The sequence below is a fragment of the Myiozetetes cayanensis genome, unplaced genomic scaffold (assembly GCF_022539395.1).
Source record: "Myiozetetes cayanensis isolate MyiCay16 unplaced genomic scaffold, myiCay2020 scf30, whole genome shotgun sequence".
Classification (NCBI taxonomy): Eukaryota; Metazoa; Chordata; class Aves; order Passeriformes; family Tyrannidae; genus Myiozetetes; species Myiozetetes cayanensis.
In genome coordinates this window covers 6,015,205-6,036,013 of record NW_026087522.1, presented here as the reverse complement: position 1 = coordinate 6,036,013, position 20,809 = coordinate 6,015,205, and positions in this window count along the sequence as shown.

Genomic DNA, 20,809 nt, shown 5'->3' with positions numbered 1-20,809 from the left:
GGGGCTTCCGTAACACAGAGAACTCCGGTTCTGGAGCTGTCCCAGCCACTTGCTCACTGCAGAGCGGCCAGAAAGCCAGAGGCTCTGCTTCACACCCCAGGTGATCTCTTTTGATGGGTAACTGCCTGGGGAAAGGGTTTGCCCAGAAGGTAGTACAGCCAGATAATACCCAGCTGTCCAAATGGCACTTTGGGCCCTATCAGATGGAAATAAGTTGGGATAGTTTCCCATTGCCCTGTTTTACTAAAGACCAGACAGTGGCTGTTGGCCTCAGGGGCTAGGGAAGGTAATTATATCTGAAACCTCACTTTCTTGTCTTTGGTCTGGTTCAGCATTACTCAGCCAACCCACAGCCTCTAGACCAAAGTTCTTTGTTTACAGAGCCACTTTTGGCCTTTCTTGAGCTCTTGTCATTTTTTCCCATCATCCTGAAATGCCTCCCAGCATTTGGATTTCTGTCTTGGCTGTTGCTTCCCTGAGCACCCCGGGAGAATGTCAGGTCCAGCCATCACCTTCATGTAGTTACCCCATAAAATGCTTTACCCAACTGTAATCTCCAGCAGCAGACTAGAGAGCTTGGAGAGCTTGCAAGGAGAGCTTGTTCAGGCTGAGTTTGATAGTAAAACCTGAAAGAACTGACCATGGAAAAATTGAGAGTCCAAGCCCTCTTGCATCTGCGGTCCTGGCAACATGTCTGACTATCTAAAAGAATTCACAGAGCTGCATTTTTTTTTTTTTTTTGACATCTCTAAAGCTGGAGGTGGGCACCTCCACAAAACCAACAATAAATGAGCAAGTCTGATCTGAGAGGCATTCTTTAGACACATGCATACTAAGATGAAGACTTGTATAGAAAATGAATACCTATAAGTCACACTGGAAAAGATTTTGCCTTCTGTCATCTATTCTTGCTGAGTGCATAGGTGAAAGAAAAGCTGACCTTTCCTGAGCCCCTCATTCAGCATGTGCCATCTTCTCTTGCATTTGTGCTTCATGGCAGAAGGAACTGGGGGAATTTTTTTTTTTCCTTTGTATATTTAGGACAGTGGAGAGTGACTGAAATTGTTAAAAGGGACATGAGGAGTAGGAAAACACTGTTCAGGACAAAGGCAGTGTTTAAGGCTCTGGCTGAGCAGGGAACAAAGCCTGTGCTGCTGTTACTGCATGGCTGAGCCAGGTACCATCCCTTAATAAAGTGATATAATGCCTCAGATGGACAAACCCGCAGTGGATTCCCCCCAGTTCCTTCTGAAGGCAGCGTTACTGGGGCTGCATTGTCCTCGTGGAGCAGGGGATTGGGGCTCACTGCCCCCCCTTGCAAGGGAATGCTGCTGGAACGATCCATAGGCAAGTTTGCAGCCACTCAGAGTACCGCTAATGAGATGTATTATTTGGGATTTTTAGCATCTCATAACAATGAAACCTTCCTTCTACCCTTCTCATTCCTTTAATGCTGGCCCATGTGTCCAATCCAGTTAAATAAACCAGGAAAGTAACCATTAATGTCAAAGTTCCATAATTAAATGCTGACTGACTCACTGCTCAGGCTTGCAACACTGTACTGTAATTTTTAAAGAATATCCAAGTTGACATTAAGCTTTTTAAACAGATTAATTAGTCACATTTCATTTTAAGTGGTGCTGACTTAATAGGTACTGCTAATGTACAGTATATATTTACTTAAAGCCGTTATAACATAATATTTACAGGATATTAACATGTATTAATTACTGTATAATGAACCTCGTGACTACAATATTGCCATTCTTGCATGGTTGTAAAAGTTTTATCATCTTGTGAGGGGGGAGGGAAATTAAAATAAATTGCATGCACATTGAATGCCTATTTTTCATAGGAAATCTGCAAATTATAAGAAAATGCAAAACAGGGGACCCAGTTAATCACAAACAGCTAACAAATGCTCTGAGACATGCTATAATGTTTTTATGAGAGTGTTTTACAACCCATTCATTATGCTGTCTGTCCTTCTGAAAGCTGGTTATTAGACTGACTGTGCAAAGTAACACATGAATATCTGTGCAACTAGCCATGAAATCACAACTAAGCTGATCACTTTTTTATTTCCCCTTTTTTGTCCTGGCCGATATCCTGCAGCATTTGCCCTCACACTGTAATTCCATTTGTGTTGCAGGAGAGGTCATGCTGAGGAGCAGCGTGGGGCTGGTGCAGAGCTGTGTGTTTTTGCAACAGGACATGCTCCACTCACTCTCCTCTTCCTGGGGACAAACAGTTTTGGGTGCTGGAGTGGGAGGTGAGCCATGGCTTTGTGTTGCTCAGGTCCCCCAGTCCCCGTGCCCACATTCCAGAGCAGTCCGGCAGGGTTCGATGCCATCAGCTGGAGCAAGGAAGGGTTTTCTGAGGGTCACTTCTGCAGAGGGGTCAGGAGTCTGCAGGGCTGCAGGCTGTGAGGTGGTTTAGTGTCTCCCTTTCAGGAGTATCCGTGTGGGATTTGCCTGCTGGAAACAAGGATGATAATATTGCTTGAGGCAAGGGATCACAAAAGTTTGTCAGCTGACAGAGAGAGAATATTCAGTGTGTGTTGTGTGTCAGCTGTCTGGGGGAGGCTGCAGGTGGGGCTGTCTGTCGGGGGAGGTTAAAGGTGTACCTAAACTCGGATGCTGGAGGAAGTAAATGCTCAAGAACCTCTGTCTGCTCCTTTTTCATTATGTGTCTGATGTGCAGAATAATGAAAGCAGATAACCCCAGAGACCTCTCTGCCAACCCCCAGACTCCTGTAAAGTGAGCAGACAACATGCCATAAGAGGCACAAAGGGAACAGCACGGGCGAGTGACAGCCAGGCAGCGCTGGCATTCTGCAATTTCCCTTCCACTGCCACATTACAAACGGCTTCATATTCAAATGGCTGCCTGTCTATGATTGTCCAATTATTCACTGCATTCTTTCTTTGATGGCACAGATGTTCTCAATTTCTTGGAGTAGAGGTGTTTTTTTTTCATCTAAAAAGTCGTTCCACCTCAGAAATGCAAAATTCTCCACAGTTCACCAGGTTCTCTGATGGGTTTGCATAATTGGTCTTCAATTTGCCTATTGTTTTGTAATAGAAAGCCTATGTTTAATTTCATTTTTGTAAACCTGTAGAAAGAGCAGAACATTCTGCCATTTATGTCATTCTCCTCATTAGGATCCAAGTGGGTTGTGAGCATTTATACTTGATTATGAGGCACAGATTGTGCTGAAAGGAACACATGCTTTCCTCTTCCATTGTTTTAAACACATTAGGAGGCTGATCCGGAAAGATGTTAAATATGCTCCACTGTCTTTGTACCTTTGTGAGAGGTGCTTATCTCTTGGCAAGGCCTGGCTGATTGGTTTGGGTGTGCTGGTATGCCAGGTAGGGCAGCCCCAGTCTGCTACAAACAGGAATTGTTCAAATCCTGGACAGGGGTGACTGTATCATTTCCTGGAAAAGGGCATTTTATGTCTATTCTGAGTGACAGCTGCAAGCTGCCTTTGCAATAAGGGGGTATCCTCCTTCCCAGGGCCTGTTTCCTTTTGTGTAATGGATGTAATTATAAACATACCTGTGTGGTTAAACTGTTAAACAGCAGTTTTGTGAAATAACTTGGGCTTCTCATTTATATATAATTCTTTGATGCTCATTTATATCTTGTTCTTACATGGTAGAGATGCGTGGTACACATACCAAAATGCTACAGAAGAGAGAAGGGCATTTCTAAAACTTCATGGGAACAACAACCAGCAAAATCTTACACCAGCTAATGGGAGCTCTGGGGATGAGGGGGAACTCAGTAAAATGAATCCTTGGAAATAAAAAAACAAAAAGAAATTGTTAGAGATTAGGGGCTTGCTAGGATAATTCAAAAGAGATAAAGGGATGACTCAGGGAATTATACCCTCACAGCAATCCTGTGCAAAAGGATTAGATGAGAGCCCCAGCAACAAAGAAGGGACCAGCGCTGAAGGTGTGCTGATTACCCCAGGACCTGGCCAGTTGTGTTGGTACCCTTCACTGTTCCAGAGAAATGCCCCCAGCTTTGTTTTCCCCAAGGCATTGGGTGCAGAGTCATTAGAGGTTATTGGAGAAGCTCCTGGTGTCTCTGGCACATTTAGACCTGCAGGGATGGTGTGGAAAGGCCTTTCCAGCTGCCACTGGCAGTGGTAGGGCTGTGCTGCAGTGCCACGTGCTGCTCAGCCACCGTGCCTTCATGCTCCTCAGAGGCTGAGAACAGCATCCCAGAGCAGATTTAGAGGGGCTCAGCTTCCTGAAGCCACGGAAGAAAAGTCAAGTGTGGCTCTTTCCTCACACAGCAAAGGGGGAGCCTGGCAGAGGCTGAGAAAAACCTATCCCAGTTGAATGCTGGCAGAAAAATGATCAGGCTCATGGGGTAATGGGTAGATTGGAGTGTGCTGGGACACTGGCAACGGGAACGAAGCCATCCCAACAAGGGGTGGATCAGCTGTACTGACAGTGCGTGGGTCCTGTAGGGAGACATGCCTTTTCTGCTGCTGCCGGTACATGTTCCTGACCCAGGAGAGGCTATCTCCTCAACCCCTTGATGTGCTAGATAAAACTGACATTACAGGGCAGTTTGTATGGAGGGAACCTGCTTTCTGTCAAGTGTACCTGGAAGGAACCAGAGGGGACCTCAAAGTGATGTGTAATGCCAACACTCTGGAGGTCCCTAAATTTGTCTCCAGCCTTGTTCCCTGTATCAGATAAACTGATACCTCAGAAACAACCCTTGTACTATCAGTCTTAAAAGGCAGTCAGGAAACAGATTTACAAAGCTACATGCGTGTTCTCTGAGAAGAAACAAATACCTTTACTCAAAAATATATCAAATGAGTGTGTTCTGAGATGGGGAGCCATAGACACTACCAAAATCTCTACATCAAAGCCCAAGCAGATTCCCCTCTCAGCCCTGTGATTTCTAGTCAAAGTCACAATGAACTGACGATTACTTTGGGTTAGATCTGGGACACTGCCCAGAGAAAGAGCTGTCTGCGTGTGGGTCAGAAGGATGAGCTCACCAAAGCACATACATCTTTTAGGCTATTATCAGTATCAAAGCCCCTTACTTCTTTTGTGCTGGTTTTAGAAGGAAGGGAGATTCTGATGCTTTGTTTCACTTCCTCCTACTGTTAAATAAGAAATTTCTCCTCCAGCCCCATCTCCTGTTTGGAAAAGAAATTTGGTATTTCCCAACCTCTGTCTCAAGGGATAGTTCTGTTGGTCAGCTCACAGAAATTCCAGCACTGTTTGGAAAACATTATCCTGGGATCCCTTTTTCCTCAGCATTACCCTCTACCAAACTTGCAGGGAGCTGGACAGAGCAGGGAAGGAGAGGACTGGAATCAATCCTTAGTTCAGATGCTGAAATCTGTTTTCACACTGCACTGTCTTGTGCTGCCTCCTCCTGCACAGCTGCCTTTGCTCTCCACACATGTGAGTGCTGGGGATCAGAATGGCCATCACATCCCACTGTGAGGGAGCTGTCACCAGCTCTGTCTCTGAAGCAGAGGGCTGCAGCTTCCTCAGCAAAACGTTGGTTGCCTGCTGTTGGTTGCCCAAACTCAGAAAAATCAGGGTTTAGTTTTCTGTGAGGGCTGTGTGAGTTGGGAGGTTTGCTCTGAGCAGTGGGAAGTGCTGGCTGAGGGTCCTGGTAGGGCCTAACTATGAACATCTGGACTGAGCAGGTGTCCTCAGAAGGCAAAAGTGGGCCACTGGCCTGTCAGTCCATGGAGAAGTCAGTGTTTGCCCTGGAAGGCAGGTGCCCAGAAAGTAGATCTGATGCTTCAAATGTTACAGCTGCTTCTTGCTCCTCACTAAAAACCTGTCATCAAATACTGGAAATGCAGAAAGTGACCTTCATGTCTGCATGGGAAGGGGAAGCCCTGGCCATGTCAGCCTGCAGCTGTGGCAGGGCAGGAGTGGCAGAGCTGGGCTGCTGCACTGTGCTGTCCCTTCCCTTGGCTGTGGCCCATGTCCCCTCTCTCAGGGCCCTTCCCTGTGTGGCACATCCAGCCCCTGGCAGTGCCATCTCTGGAGGGCAAAGGCCCTGCCCTGCAGAGGGTCCTGCTGCCAGGGCTGGGGGAGGGAGTGGAAGAGCAGGACTGAATCAGTCAACAGGGGTTTGTTATCTGAACATGATAGCATAAGTTTTCCTTCCCAACTGCAAGACCAGTAACAAAGCAGGCTGGAGCCTGGTTTACACCTAGAGTCACTCCCACTGGGTGTTCGTGTCCCTAAGGGAGAGAGATGACGGCAATTTTCTATCTGATGAATATACTCAGCACCAGTCTCAAAAATATCAATTGTAATTAAAACTTGTTTATATTGGAATTGGACTGGATTGGAACAGTTAGTCTTTAAATGGCAAATTTCCTCTTTCCCTGGTCACTGATTTGTGGCTTGTTCTAAAAAAAACAAGTGGAAGGTTTTTTTTCTTTCCCCTGCATCCTTATGAAAGAGCTACTTTTTGAAGGGGACTTTTGGGTACAGGAATATTGTTTAGTTGTTTTTGTGTTCTTTTGTTCTTCTGCCAATGCACATATATCCTTTAATAAAGGGCTGTTACTTTTTCTTTCTCCACACTTCCGCAATTGGAGCCTCTTAATTTCAGATTCACAATTGCTTAGAGAGAGGAGTTTGGTCTTCCTCATAACTCATCTTCCTTAGCAAAACCCTTCACTCTCATTAAATTGAGACATGGCTACATTTGGGAATGTCACAGTTTTAATTGCATACTCCTTATTTTTTTCCCCCCATATTTTTCTGGTCCTTCTAGTAACCAGCATTTACTAAAAATTTTGAGAGCTCAAGGGAAAAGAAACCCCCACAACTATTCTCTCTATTATTCTTATAGCCAGACACAGTACAAAAGCCCTTTCTGCGACAGTGTCAGTAGTTGTTTACTTCCTGCAGAACAAGCAGGCTCTGCTCTCTGGCCATCAAAGACAACACAAACCTCCCGGGCGGGGATCACAGCTCGGACACCCTTGGGACACACCGTGCCAGTGCCACCAGCTCATCCTGACAATGACACTGAGGCTGCATCGTGGCCAGGAATCCAACTGAAACCACCACGATGAACATGAAGGGAATATTCTGGAGTGGTTATTTTGGGGAGCTGGGGAGACATGACTGCTGTAAGTATGGTGGGTGTATTTGCAGCACTTTGGCAGATCCCACATCCTCTTTTAACTGCAAGTGATGGATGGGCTTGTGCCCAGTGTCTGCCTTTGGACGAGGCATTGTATCTGCAGAGTGCTGGAGGTAAACACTGAGCCATTGAAGAGTTTTCCTTGTGAGGTGGGTAACTCAACCTGGACACAGCCAGCTGAGTGGAAAGTAAGAAGGTTTTAGAGGCATCCTGGGCAAAAGGCACTTTTTACAGCAAAGTTGTTCAGGAATATGTGCTGTAATTACATCTGCCTTGGCTGCCACTTCTACAGCATGTGCAGACTGATACCTGAGCACTTGTTGAGTACACCAGTGTCACCACAGGGAAGCTGGGGCTTTGCTGAGCTTCTATTTTCCCTTCCAGAGCCTTTTGGATTTTAGCAGAATATTTTGCAGTGCTATTTCCTTACAAAATCATTGACATTTTCCATAGTAATTAGTATTGATGTGATTTAGTGAATAATCATATTAAATGAGCCAATAGACAAAACTCTGATCTTGACAGAGCTTTGACACTGCTGTGTGTGTGTGCTCTGCTCACAGAGCTCACCCGACTCTGCTGGTGGTCCATGTACAGCATCACACTCCCTGCCCTGCCTGGGAAGACTTAGATCAGCAGTCTGTGAAAGCTTGTCTTCTCTCATTAAGGTTGCATTTACTTTAATTGGTTAGAACATCTTTTGTTAAAGTACCTCAAATTAGTTTACAAAACACTGGGCACTCTGGTTTCCAGAGATCACCAAATGGTTTGGAAGGGACCTTAAAGATCATCTCGTTCCACCCCCTACCGTGGGCAGGGACACCTTCCACTAGTCCAGGTTGCTCCAACCTGGCCTTGGACACTTCCAGGGATGGGGCAGCCACAGCTTCTCTGGGCAACCTGTGCCAGGGCCTGCCCACCCTCACAGGGAAGGATTCTTTCCTAATATCCCATCAAACCCTGCCCTCTGTCAGATTAAAGGACCCCATGGAGAGCGTCCCTTTAGTGCAATTGTCTTCATAGATCAAAGCTTCACCGTGCTACTTCTGCTTTCCCCGTCAGCTGGATGAGCCAGGCCCAGGCCTTATTTTGGGATATTTCTAATGCATATCTGTGCATAGCAGTGTGATGGGTAAGCTCGTTTGGGAACCTGGTTTTACATCAGCAAGGGAATCTCTGACCCTCTATTTTGGTTGTCTGAGCCATCTCTAGCAAATACCAGATGCAGGGAGACTTGGTCCATCTGGTTTAAGATTTTTTTACGAGCCTTGTTCACCCATGTGGTTTAAGATTTTTTTACAAGCCTTGTTCAAACCTTGGCATGGTTTGAGTTGGAAGAGTGGCCAAATGGATGGACATCTTTGTGGATGCCAGCTGAAAAAAGAAATGGAACAGCTGGATTTTCTCTGGCCTTCCTGAAGCCAAGCTTGAGCAGACCAGGGCCTGTGAAGGGATAAAGCAGGACATGCTGGTGCTGTGGGATTAAAAATCCTCTTCCTTGCACCAGGAAGCCTGGGCAGTTGTGGTTTGGGTGGCACAGGACCAGGTCCACCGTTCCCCACAGCAGCCAACTGTCAAAATCCTTTAAGGGCACAAAGGGACCTTTGCATTGGCTCTGCTGAAGGACAGCACATATTTTGCAGAGATTTTGGGAGGGTGACATGCTAGTGTTTGTCATCCTTCTGATTCTTGTGTAGTCTTGGCCAAATCACTTCACCCCCTGAGCATCTTTTCCATTTATAGTGAGGATTAGCAGTGCTTCCCTTTGCTGTTCTGACTGTAGCCTCAAAATAAGAAATTACTCTTATTTTGCATACAAACTCATGCATTTTGCATGCTGTCTCCTGTACAGTCAGACCTTATCTTACATGAGACATCTGATGTATCAGATTATAAATGATAAATACCCATAACCACAAGGACAAGTTTTCTTGAAGTCTGTGTGCATACTGATGTGGGTACAGGGCTGCTCAGTGCTTACTGAATGTTCATTACTACAGCTTCCAGTGGCTGCCAATTTTTTTCTTATATCACTGCACAGTCTGCATGGTGTAGGGTATCAAGAACGAAAAATATGCAGCCCAAACTGAACGACCTTTTTTCTGCTGAGTTCATGTGATCAGGGGATGCCACACTTGCAATTCAGGAGTAAATGAGAGAGTCTGTTTTCCTTTGTGTGTTGTGAGCTTTATTGTTTAATATTAAAGCTGTGTTGTGGAAAGTGGCCCATAAATGGCTAATAAAATCAGCGTTTACAGCTTGTAAAGTGTATCACGACTTCACTATGGTTTGCCTAGGGAGATTTATATTTGAGTTTGCTGTCTGGGGTTTAAGAACTGTCCGTGTTTTTTCTTTTTGGACCCATTAAAAATGATAGTGTGGACAAACATCTTTCCATGTTAGCTCTGCTGGATCTGCTGAAGCATTGCCAGGAGCAGGGAGAAGAGCTCTGTAGCACTGCTCCTTCCTCCGTGTCAGGGTGAGGATGTGGGGCACACCAGGCTTGGGATGGGTCTGCAGCAGCTGCACACAGCGGGGATAGCTCCCTGGTGATCTACCAAACTCCTGGGAAGCACTGAGAGTAAACTGAACTCATCATATTTCTGTGAGCATGGGCAGCAGGAGTACAGGTTTTATCCTCGAATCTTGCCATTGCCTCCATCTCACTCAGTTCCATCCTTAGAGGCTTCACTGATGTTACACGCATTTTTTTTCCTTTTCCCTGCTTGTTTTTTGTTCCTCTTTGAAGGAATTAAGGGAAAAAGACTGAGCCTGTAGTCTGGTTTTTTATCTGGTAACAATTCTAGAACTAAAGTTATCTGTTTCAATCACTTCCTGTAATTGTGACCAATTCTAAATAGAAAAATAGATAAAAACATTGGCCATTTCTTCTGACCCATGGTACTTATTACTGATGATTTTCTTCTAACCTCAAAGAAAATGATTAAGTGTGCAGGTAGCTTAGGTCTTGGACCTAACAGTTCAAAATTCCGAGGACAAATCTTGCTCAAGTGTGGAGTTCAAGGAGCTGTGAAACAGCTCTGGTCAGGAGCTCTCATTAGAGGTCCTTCAGAGCAATGAAATGCAAGCAAGGTTTACTGTGGTAAAAAGTGACTTGCTGACAAGCCAGTCTCCAGATATGTGGAGATGAACAGCTTTTCCATCTGCCCAAAAAAAACCCCAAAAACCCCACATGAAGACATTCAGTGGCTAGAAGCAAAAACCAAACACATCCAAGCCCCTAAACTGTTTGCCTATCAGACAGTGCATTCCCTGTTCAAGGTCACAATGACTGTCCCTGCTCCCAGACTGCCCACACATTCACATTCGATGTCAACCTGAAGCTGGGGGAGACTTCATAGATGAGGATCTTTAGTTCATTTTCACACAAGACATTAACAGACTCTTGCAACCATCAAAATCCTTCAGTGTAAAATTCTCAAGCCCTTGTGTGTTGTGACTTGGGGCTCTGATGAAAGCTCTGGCTGCTCTGGACACTTGGAGCTTTAAACTTCTCTGTTCTTGGTCTTTGATAGACCTGTAGGAACTCAGTGCAAGTGAAGTGATGAGGAAAGAATTGCCCTGCAGATACTTTTGTAGCAGGAAAGTTTGAATTAAATTTTGGAGTGTGATGTTTTACCTTAGATGCCTACAAGGCCCATTGTATTTAGCATGTAAAGCTGTCACAGAGTGATATCCTTGAACTAAGGCATGCTCTTTAATTACAAAGTGTGCCTTAAGGTGTCTGTTTCTTTGACTCTCTGAGATGACTCTCTAAAGCTGTGCAGGTCTGAGTGCACAGACAAAGCACATGTGCTGCCAGCTCATAAGAGGTGACCCTGTCCACTGTCTTTGCCCTCGCAACAGTTCATTACATTGTCCAGCATTTTTGAGCCAGAGAAAGTGAGATTTATAGGCTGCCTGGGGATAATCATTTCAAGAAGAAAGTTCAATGATATGCAAGTCAGTGGAAAGAACAGCAAGTTCCAGTATCTGCCTTGTTAGAAGACATCAAATATCTTCATAAACTATTTAAAGGTAGAAATGCTCATTAACCTTTGCTGTAGCCGATTCCCTTCAGAATAGTCGATGCCATTTCATACGAGTCGGGGTGACACCCCATATCGGTGCGCAGGGACAGGGGGGTGTTGATGCTTTGAAGTCATTTTCACCCTGGGTCAGTCTTGGAGGAGGCATTGGACAAGAAAGCTGAACAACACAGTGACCTCCTGGCTCACCTCAAATGAGCTCTCCAGCCTTGCTTTCAGTTGAACTGCAGTTGCATTGCTTTACATCCACCTCAAAACAAACAGCCAGGGATTCTTTTTCTGCCTCCTTTAGTTAATTATTGCTATTTTTAATATGGTGTGAAAGCACTCCATTTTTCCTATGGGGGAAATCACAACCCACGTTGTTCCTTGCAGAGCCAGGAGAAGAGCAGATTGTTCAGGCTTGGCTTGTTCCTTTGAAACCACCTTGAGGAGCTGACGGCCCCATCCCTCTTTGAGACACTTGCAGCTTTACAGCAATACATCCCTTGGCTGCTTTTCTTTAAATTCTGTAGTCTTGCTGCTGTGTTTTAAGTGTGATCTGTTGTTGATAATCTCAATCCCGCCTCCTCTCCTCCCAGCCCCACTGATACTGAGTCAATGACATTTTTTCCTGAGCTGCCTACATTTGGTGGTTTACTGCCGACTGCATGTGGCCCTCTCACTTCAATTACTTCTGCTGTGTCTAGCACTATATGCTCTATAATGTTTCAGAGACTGCTTGCAATTAAAATAAAAAATAAGTAACACATAGCAGGTTACACCCCAGCCAGTCTCTGTGCAGAGCTTTCCAAGTGGCTCATAGCCCACAGAACAGTAACGAAAGCCTGAGACGCGGCAACGGCGAGGGAGTATTGTCTTCCCAGGGTCCTGAAAGGCATCATTTCCTGAAGCTTGTTTTATTTTTCCAATTCCTTTGCTCTTGAAAGAAAATGTCAACATACTTAACTTTTCATCTCCTGGTTTCCAGGGGATGCAGTGTAATCAGTCTCGTCGCTGGGGACGGGCTGTGTTTGCATCAAGTGAAGTCAACTGATGGTTGGGGCACTTAAGCACATTTTAGGCATTATTATGTTTTGTAACCACTTTCACAGGCTTTGGACCAGGTCGGGTGGGACTAATTGGTTGCAGTTTTGAGTATTCTGGCTTCAGATCAACAAAACATTTAAGCATGTGCTTAATTTTAAGCACTGCAATACTCCTTCCCACAAAAAACAGGGACAAAATGTCGTCCAGCCATCCTGCTGAGTAATCCTAACAATTGTTTCTAGGCTTTTTTTCTCAGTCCTTCTTTGCCTCCACAAAGTCTTTTAGGCATTCTCAAAGAGAGAACACAGAAAAGCTGAAATGAGACAGCTCATGCAGGGAAGCACAAGCAATGTGGGGAATTTTCGTTTAGCAATCCAAGCAGCAGATTTCCGTTATTATAAATACTGGCTGAATTCACTTGTGAAAATATACAACATTTAATTTGCATGTAAAGTGACAAATTAAAATCAAAAATCCCCCATTTTGTTCTCTGAGTGGAATAGAACACAACAAGCTTTAAAAAATGCCTCAGCTCTGCTCCAGTGGCACCACCAGGCTGGAGGTGCTGCAGCCGTCACATTGGACCTGAATGTGACGGAGCTTTCAGCAGCACACGGAAACAACTCGACCCAAATACCCAGGAGGTGTTTAGGTGCCTAAAACTCTTTTCAGTTGGGTGCTTCTCAGCATCTGGCCCCTAGAAACTGGGATCTGGGTTGAAGTACAGCCACTCTTTGCATGAAGATCAGAAAAGTCCTTTGTATCAGTAAGGGACAGAAGTATTTGTCACTGCCATATGGTGTAACACCATAGGAGTGGTTGCATTTAGTTTAGGTTAAAAGGCAGGCAGGATCTGCCTGCATCAGTGGATAAGTTGTTGTTCAAAGGAAAGTGCACAACCAGCGTGTGCATGGAGTAGCCCTTCCCAGCTTCACCATTCCAAGCTGCAGCACGGAGTTAAGCACATGCTGCTCCACACCTTTCATCATCCCTGCAGCCTTTCTTGGTCTTTTCCAGTTCCCTTATTTCTTTTTTTTTTTTTTAATTAGGAAGGTCATAGTGGCACAGAGTATTCAGGACAAGCTCGAGTGGTGGTGTCTGTATTTTGTGGTAGCTGAAGGAAAGCTGTATGTTCAGCAGAGAAACTCAACTCATCTCTGCTTCTGGTGTGCTGTGTGTTGGTACTTTGCTGGTATGGACATCTCAGACTGGGCTGTAGAAGTTTCCCTGGTCCACTGACTGCTCGGTCCAGGCTTTTTGATAGTTGTCACCCTTACTAATAATCCCTCATTTAATGCAATCTCAGAGAATCCCCTCATGCTGCAGTTGAATAGTCAAAACACAGCTAATGCTTATGCCTGCACCAGCCCACTTTTTACCCTGGAATCATCTCTCTTTTCTCCTTGCTTGTTTTACACCTGCTGTATGGTGGCACAGGAGAATACTCCATCATTGCTGCCGCAGCTCAGCTTTGACTATGGCAAGTTCAGGGCATGGGTAGGTGCCACTGTTCATTTGTTATACTGGCAAACAGCATCAGCCCCGCTGACACTTGCATCCGTGAGAGCTTTCCTCTGCAGAAATTCACTTAATCTTTTCTGACACTCTTTTGGTGTTTAAACAAAAAAACATTGGCTTATTCCCATTCCCAGGCACTCTGATGTAAAGACCCGGAGAATTCAAGTGTTGATGAACTCCTTTGTTTTAAATGATTGCAGTAGAACATAACAGAGAGTGGTTTTAACGAGGCTAAATGAAGCCCAAGTTTTCTGAGTGATACTAATGCCTTTTCTTCAGAGACATCAATAGCAGCTGCTCGCTGCCCTCCAAGGCAAGCCAGCCTGAGCCGCTCACAGCGGCACAAAACACCAGCGTGCTCTCTCTTGAACTAGAAGCTGTCTTCTCTGGACTGAGCTTTCACTCCTGATCCTTGGCCAACTGAACCCAGTAGAAAATATTCCCATGACATGGGATGGGATGTCCTGAACATGCCCTGGAGCAGGAAGAGTTGAGAAACCTCGACACTGCAGTGTTGGGACCATCGTGGTTCAGATCAGCTGGAGAAGGGAGAAGCACATTCTCAAATACAGAGCACAAGTACAATTGCAGGTCTCAGTATAGCTGATTTCCCTCTATTCCTCAAGCCAGACTTTTTGAAGAATCTCAGCAGAAATCATTCCATATGCTATGTTAGGAGCCATGCAGAGTTCTGTTCCAGGCTGAGGGTTCCCAGGCTCCCCTGCAAGCCAGGGAAGCACATGCTCTGCTTTCTCTGCCCAGCCCTGTGCCTGGAGATTGACATTTCTCAGGGCAATAGTGTCAGCAAGGGCAGCTCCACAGAGTGTCCATGGAGTGCCAGCCCTGGCCTCTCACCTTGCACAGCAGACTGTAGAGCAAAAGAAGGTGGACAGGAGCTGTGACAGCACTCTGGTGACCATCACATTAAACTGTGTTCGCAGTCACAACCCTCAGACTTGGGCAAAGTGAACAAATGTTCCTCCCGAGGGAGGGCCATATGTTGTGCCACACTCTCACTGCAGCCATCTCAAAAAGCAAATATGGTTTTGGTTTGTTTTGCTCTCTTTCATTCCTGCTGACACCAAATGCCAGCACTAGGCATAGGGAGTGCTGCAGGGAGAAGCCATCAGCTAATGCTGAAGGAAAGGTTCTAAAGGTGGCACACTCACAAAAAGATGGTTAATAACATGCTGAAATAAAAAAGATATTCTCTAGCACATAGTGCCCAGAATGGAAGTGATTTTCAGAGCAGGCAGGTTGGAAGAGTAGCAGTGGTATAAAACAGGGTATTTGAGCTCTCCTGCAGGCAGGAGAACCTCTTGATTCAGTATCAGAGAGGAATGTAGAGCTTGCTTCCAATATAATGGAGTGTGATACAGCACGGGGAAGGGATAATGTTTTGGAAAGTGCACCCCACTGCTTTCAGCAAGGGGGGAAATCACTGCAGGCCACTGAAGACAGGCACACTGAGGCTGTGCAAAGGGACTCAGAGACTTTCTGCACTTTCACTCCTACCAGATACAGTGGTGAACACCCTTTGCTTGTAGAATCAGACAGAGGCCAAGGCCTTTTGAAAACCCCATCAACTCCCTCAGGACTCTACCAGCACTCCTTTGTCAAAGGTTTCTCTTTGCTCCTCATTTCTCTTTGTACGAGCATAGGCAATCCTGGTGGGGAGGGTCTTTCAAAAACCCTGTGTTGCAACTTTACTCTCTGTCCATCACAGGGTTTGCCCTGCCCTCACAGCAATGCAGAAAGCCATCAGCTGGCAAAGTCACGGTAGGGACATCGACTTTGCTCGCTTTGTCCACACAACACGCCCTTCTCACCCATCTTGGAAGCACAAGGGTCACGTGCTGTGATGACCCTCCCAGCAGCACAGCTGGTTTCTGATATGAGGAGAGGGAGATGATGTTTCTGTATAAGAACCACAAAGGAAAGTTTTTACAAACAACCACAAAACCCAAAAGAGCAAGATCCCCAAGGCACCTGGTCCGGGTGGGTTCACCTGGCTGTTCCAGGTGCTCACTCTCCAGGCTGAGCACTCACTGCACCAACCCTGCCACAGACCTGGCTCATCTCCCCCACACAGTGATTAATCAATTCTCATGGTTCCTACTCAGTAAGAGACATCTAAAGCTCCTGAAAGAAGGATATTTCGATGGCACTATCTATTTATAAACCCCTTAGAGTGGAGCTGGAGGGAGGCTTCAGCAGAGGAGCCCACAGGCACCAGGCTCTGCTGAGGGAGGAGAACACTGAGCTGCTATGCAGCTGTCATCCTGCTGGGTAACTATTTTTAAAACCCAAGTTGGTGATTTAGATTAGCATCCTATGGCTTTACCTCTGATGAAGGATTTCCCCTGAATGAAGAAGGAGCCTGGGTTTTCTCTGCATTTCAAGCATTTCTTCTCTTGTAGAGCAAGGATGTGTTTTTTTAAGAAGAAGGTTGGTGTCCTGGAAGGGAGAGGAAAAAGAATTTAAAAAGAGCTTAAAAAAGAACAAGTGGCACTCACACTACTGCCAACCAACCTGTATAATATTTACTATTTCAGCCTTTGTTCAAAGAGGAATGATTATCCAGTACACCCTTTATTTTTAGGTAAGATGGGGAAGCGTGGATTCAACCTCACAGGATTCCCTCTGCACCAGGGGGTTACAGAAGTACTTAAGGTACGTTAACAGATCCCCAGACTGCCAAAAACCTACTGGGCTCTGTGGGGCACTGATGCACCCCAGGGAGGCTGTGAGGTGCCAGGCAGGATCTGGCCTGCCCGTGGCACACAGCACAGGGGTTCCTGCAGGTCCCCATGCACTTTGGCAGCTCTGCCTGGCTGCAGCCCCACTCGAATTAGTGATGATTGAAACCGCTGCCATGGTGGTGGGAGATATTATTAACCTGCACCAGCCTTGCTGCAGCGTGCATGTAGATGACACAAAACGCTGGGATAAAGCTGTGTTAATCAGGGATATTCAGAGAGCTAACACTTCCCTCCCAGCGTGGGCAGGGATGTTGGATGTGTTACCCTCTGAGGTTCGTAGAATAGCAGCAGTAGCAACGTGCTGTTCCTGCTTTGCTGAAAGGCTATGGATTTAATTTCTGCTTCTAAGTAGTGCTATTTGCAAATCCGTGGAGGGTACAGAGCAGATTTCTGGGACATGGACTTGTATGTATTCATCCTTTCATCCGACATTCTTGACCTTGGGGTATAATGTATGCTTGTGTACCTTTGTACAGTGCCCTTTGCTAGACAAGTGAGGCAAGAAGATGAGCCAAAGGTTGTGGTACTGATCTGGATTTAGGAGACATGATTTTAATTCCCCATCCTTATGCAGACTTCTTGTGACAAAATCTCACAGAATAAAAACCTTCAGGAGGTGAGGTTCAGCAAGAAATGACACAGAAACTGCACACACACACACACAAAAAAGATTTGCAAAAGGTAGAAAACATCTTAAGGCCCTGAGTTCTTAAACATCAAGTGTTGTGCCTTGCCTGGAGGTCTGAGAGCTTGTGTGTATGCTTGGCCTTCTGCTCTGTTTAGCTGCAAACAGTCAGAATAATGAAGCTGGACATTTTTGGCTGCCTGGATCAAATAGTGATGGTTGTGACTGCAAATTATTAGAAGAGAGGGAAAGTAAGAACATAAAAGGCTGTTTTTCAAGCACTGGCTGCCAGAATCTCTTCACCGGTCAAAGGTGGGTCAGGCAGAGCAGCGGCAGGGTCAGGATAAACCCTCCAGGGATGTCTCTGTTCCCATCCTGTTGCAGAAGAGTTCACACAATGGCTGCATCCAGGGAATGGTGGAAACCCTGAGCAGATATATCCTGGTGATCCATTAATTTATTTATTTCCTCAAACTCCAGAGACACTTTAGAAAAATTTCCTAAGGTGGCTATCACAATTTCTACAGGTCAGGCAGACAGCTCTAACTTAATTTCCAACGCTGATTTCCTCTTCAGAGGTGGCAGAAGGATTATGTTAAATGGCACGTGTAGGCAGCAGACTTGAAGGCGTTTGTTGTAGGTCCACTGCAGCAGCCAGCGCAGCCGAGGGGTCCTGGACTCCTGGGAACCCCTAAGAGGAACAAAGGCTGAGATCAAGGAGTCTGAAGCTGGAATTTGGGGAAGAGCAGCACTATTTCCACAGAAATCACCCACTCCAGTTCTTCAGGGCCATGCTCTATGGAGAAGAGGATAGGCAGGACAAAGCAGGAGCATCTTTCAAGTATCATGAGTTTCACTGAAAAGTATTTGCTTTCTTCATTGCCAAGGGTCCATCCAGCTTTGGCCACCATACCAACACCCTTGTACGATCCCATCCAGCCACAGGAGGGGACCAAAGATACAGTGAGTGAGAAAGTTTTATCATGTCAGGGATTTAACTTCACCTCCAACTGGCAGAGGGACTTCTCTCCTGTGGGCAGAGGATGAGAGCACATGCCTTTCAGTCCTGTGTTTCAGTCTTGCCATGTCCACACATCAGATCCTGAGGATAGAGACTGTGCTGTCTTGTTAGCAAAGGTCTTTAATTACATTACCATGGCAGGAAACAAGAATGAATAGTAATCCAGTAGGTACAGCAGAGATTGGGAAATGGATGGCGAAGGAGGTTTTCACCAGTGGGAAATGCTCCCTTGGCAGTGGCAGGCAAGGAGTGCTCCTGTGCCATATGGTGCCTCTGAGCCTCCCCACATCCAATGGCTGCCCCAGCCCTCAGCATGGGCAGGACGCTGGTGGAGCAGTGCCATGGCTGGTCCATCTCCACTCAAACTCCCCACTCTGGCCACCAGCCCATCCATGTGATCGGGGTTCCCAGCGTGACACAGCAAACACTGCCCAGCCTGCAGGGCATTGGTTGGAAGATGCTCTTGATGTTCATGGAAACACCTCTGCCCGTGGAGCAGACACAGCATTGCTTGCTGGAGCCTCAGCAAGGCTGCAGCCAGAGCAGCTGGGGCTGGAGATGGAGCTCACTTAGCAGGAGGGAGAGCAGGTGGTCGAGCAGCAGGGAGGAAGACTTGCCAACCACACACATCACTAGGAGCCTGAAAGCAAACAATTTGTTTAACTAGTTTGCCAAATAGTATCTATATTATGAATGCACCAAACACTGCTTGTTCCTCCTCACTGTAGGGTTCTTGCTTCCAGGATGAACATGTTTTCTCCAGTTCATAGCTAGGGAAAGGTTGGGAAGAGCTGGTCTTTGCTGCAAGTCAGTGAAGGTGGAGGGTGGGTTTATGCTTCTGTGTGTCACTTCAGCTTTCCCTGGGGCCAAGTTTATTCAGTGTGTCTGTGAGTCTCACTTCATCTTTTCTCAGCTTTGAGTTTGAACCTGTTTATCCCAGTTTTGTGGAGCTCCAGGGAGCACGGCAAACACCTGGGAAGTGCTGCCTCCCAGCCGGTCCCTGTGGCTCCAAGTTGTGCCTGATGTTCTCTTAAAAGCCTAAAGGGAATTCCAAGTGTTCACAACCCACATCAAAGGCCATTTTTTTCAAAGAGTTAGCTTTGCATCCTAAATTACCAAAATTCCTGGTTTTTGTCTGGAGCTGGTCAATATGGGTCATGCCAATGCTCAAAGCTTTGTATTTAATATGAATTAGTGCAAGTGTATTTCAGGGGAGCTGTTTGACCCGAGCCCTCAGTACATCAGAGGAGCAATGACCACCTAGAGAACAGCAGAGGGGGGGTGACAATAGGAGTGCAAAGGTGTGCAAGGGCTGTGGGGTACTTTAGTATCACAACCTTGTGCTACAGTAACTGAGCATTTGCACTCCTAATCCTCTACAAAACTGAACAGTGAGCTGTCCAAAAGCAGATAATGTTCAAGCTGCAACTGACTTCTCTGATTTTCCCTAAGTGACAGGGTTTAAGAGGAAAATTGATGAGGAGATGGATGTGACATATGACTTACAAGGGCATTAATGTGACTCTAGAAAAACATTCATAGCAGCATAAGAAAAATAAACACACTGGAAAAGTATTTATGGATCTACACTGACTTTAATGGTCACTAAAACAATTTCCTTTTCTGTCTCCCACAGGTAAAAAAATGAAAGTAGGAAACACAATAAAACCAGAAACTTCAGCACTGCATGTTGCCTGGTGTTTATAGGCTTTCTGGAGCCTGAAAAACACTGGATGTGCCTGGGTATAGGCAGTGACATGTAAACACACTTGCTGACCTTTGCAGGAGCTGTGGTGCTTTCCCTGCTCTGTCAAAACACATTTGGGGTTGGTGGTTTGCAAGTGGGCAGGGGAGGAAGGCAGAGAGAAGGGCTGGAGGCTTGGGAAGTGGCATAACTAGGCAGGCAGCTTCCCCGCTGCTCCCAGTTGTTCTTTCCCATCGTGGTTGCAAAGATATTTTCCTCTAGTGCTTCAGCTTCATTTAACTCTCCCTTTGATCAGTGTTTATAGTAATGTAGCTTGGTATAAGCAGTAATATCCCTAAATGCTGTAAATATATATCTATAAACACTAAACAAAACATTCCCCATATAATAAACAGAGACCAGAACTGTGAATTAGGGCCCCAGACAAGGCAGATGCACAGAAACAATTCTCAAGGACTTTGAAGTTAAAAGCCTGGCTGTGTAAATGTAAGAGCTTTTGTAAGTCAAACTAAAAGTCTCATTAACGCAAAACTTCCATGATCAGAAACCTGACTAGTTCAATGAGAATCCCCAAGGATGTGAGTATTTAGCACACTTTCTAATTAAAAGCAGAGAATTATGGCACAGCAGTTAAAATATGGTTTGTACTTGCCTGGGAAGTATTCAGTAGAATGTGTGTGCAGAGATACCCTGCCAGGGCTCTTTGCAAACAGGACATGAGCAACCCAAGGCACAAACAGGCAGCAGTGAGCACCTGAGAGCGGTCTCTCTGTGTGTTGGGATATTGTCACCTAGGGTAAGAAAGCAGGATGGAAGATGATCTTTTCTGAGTGCTGCAGGAAGCACTTTCCTGGACAAAGCCCAGACTGAACTGCAGGGAAACATTGCTGAGACCCTCCTGAGGGCCAACACACAGAGAGGGGAAACTGTGCC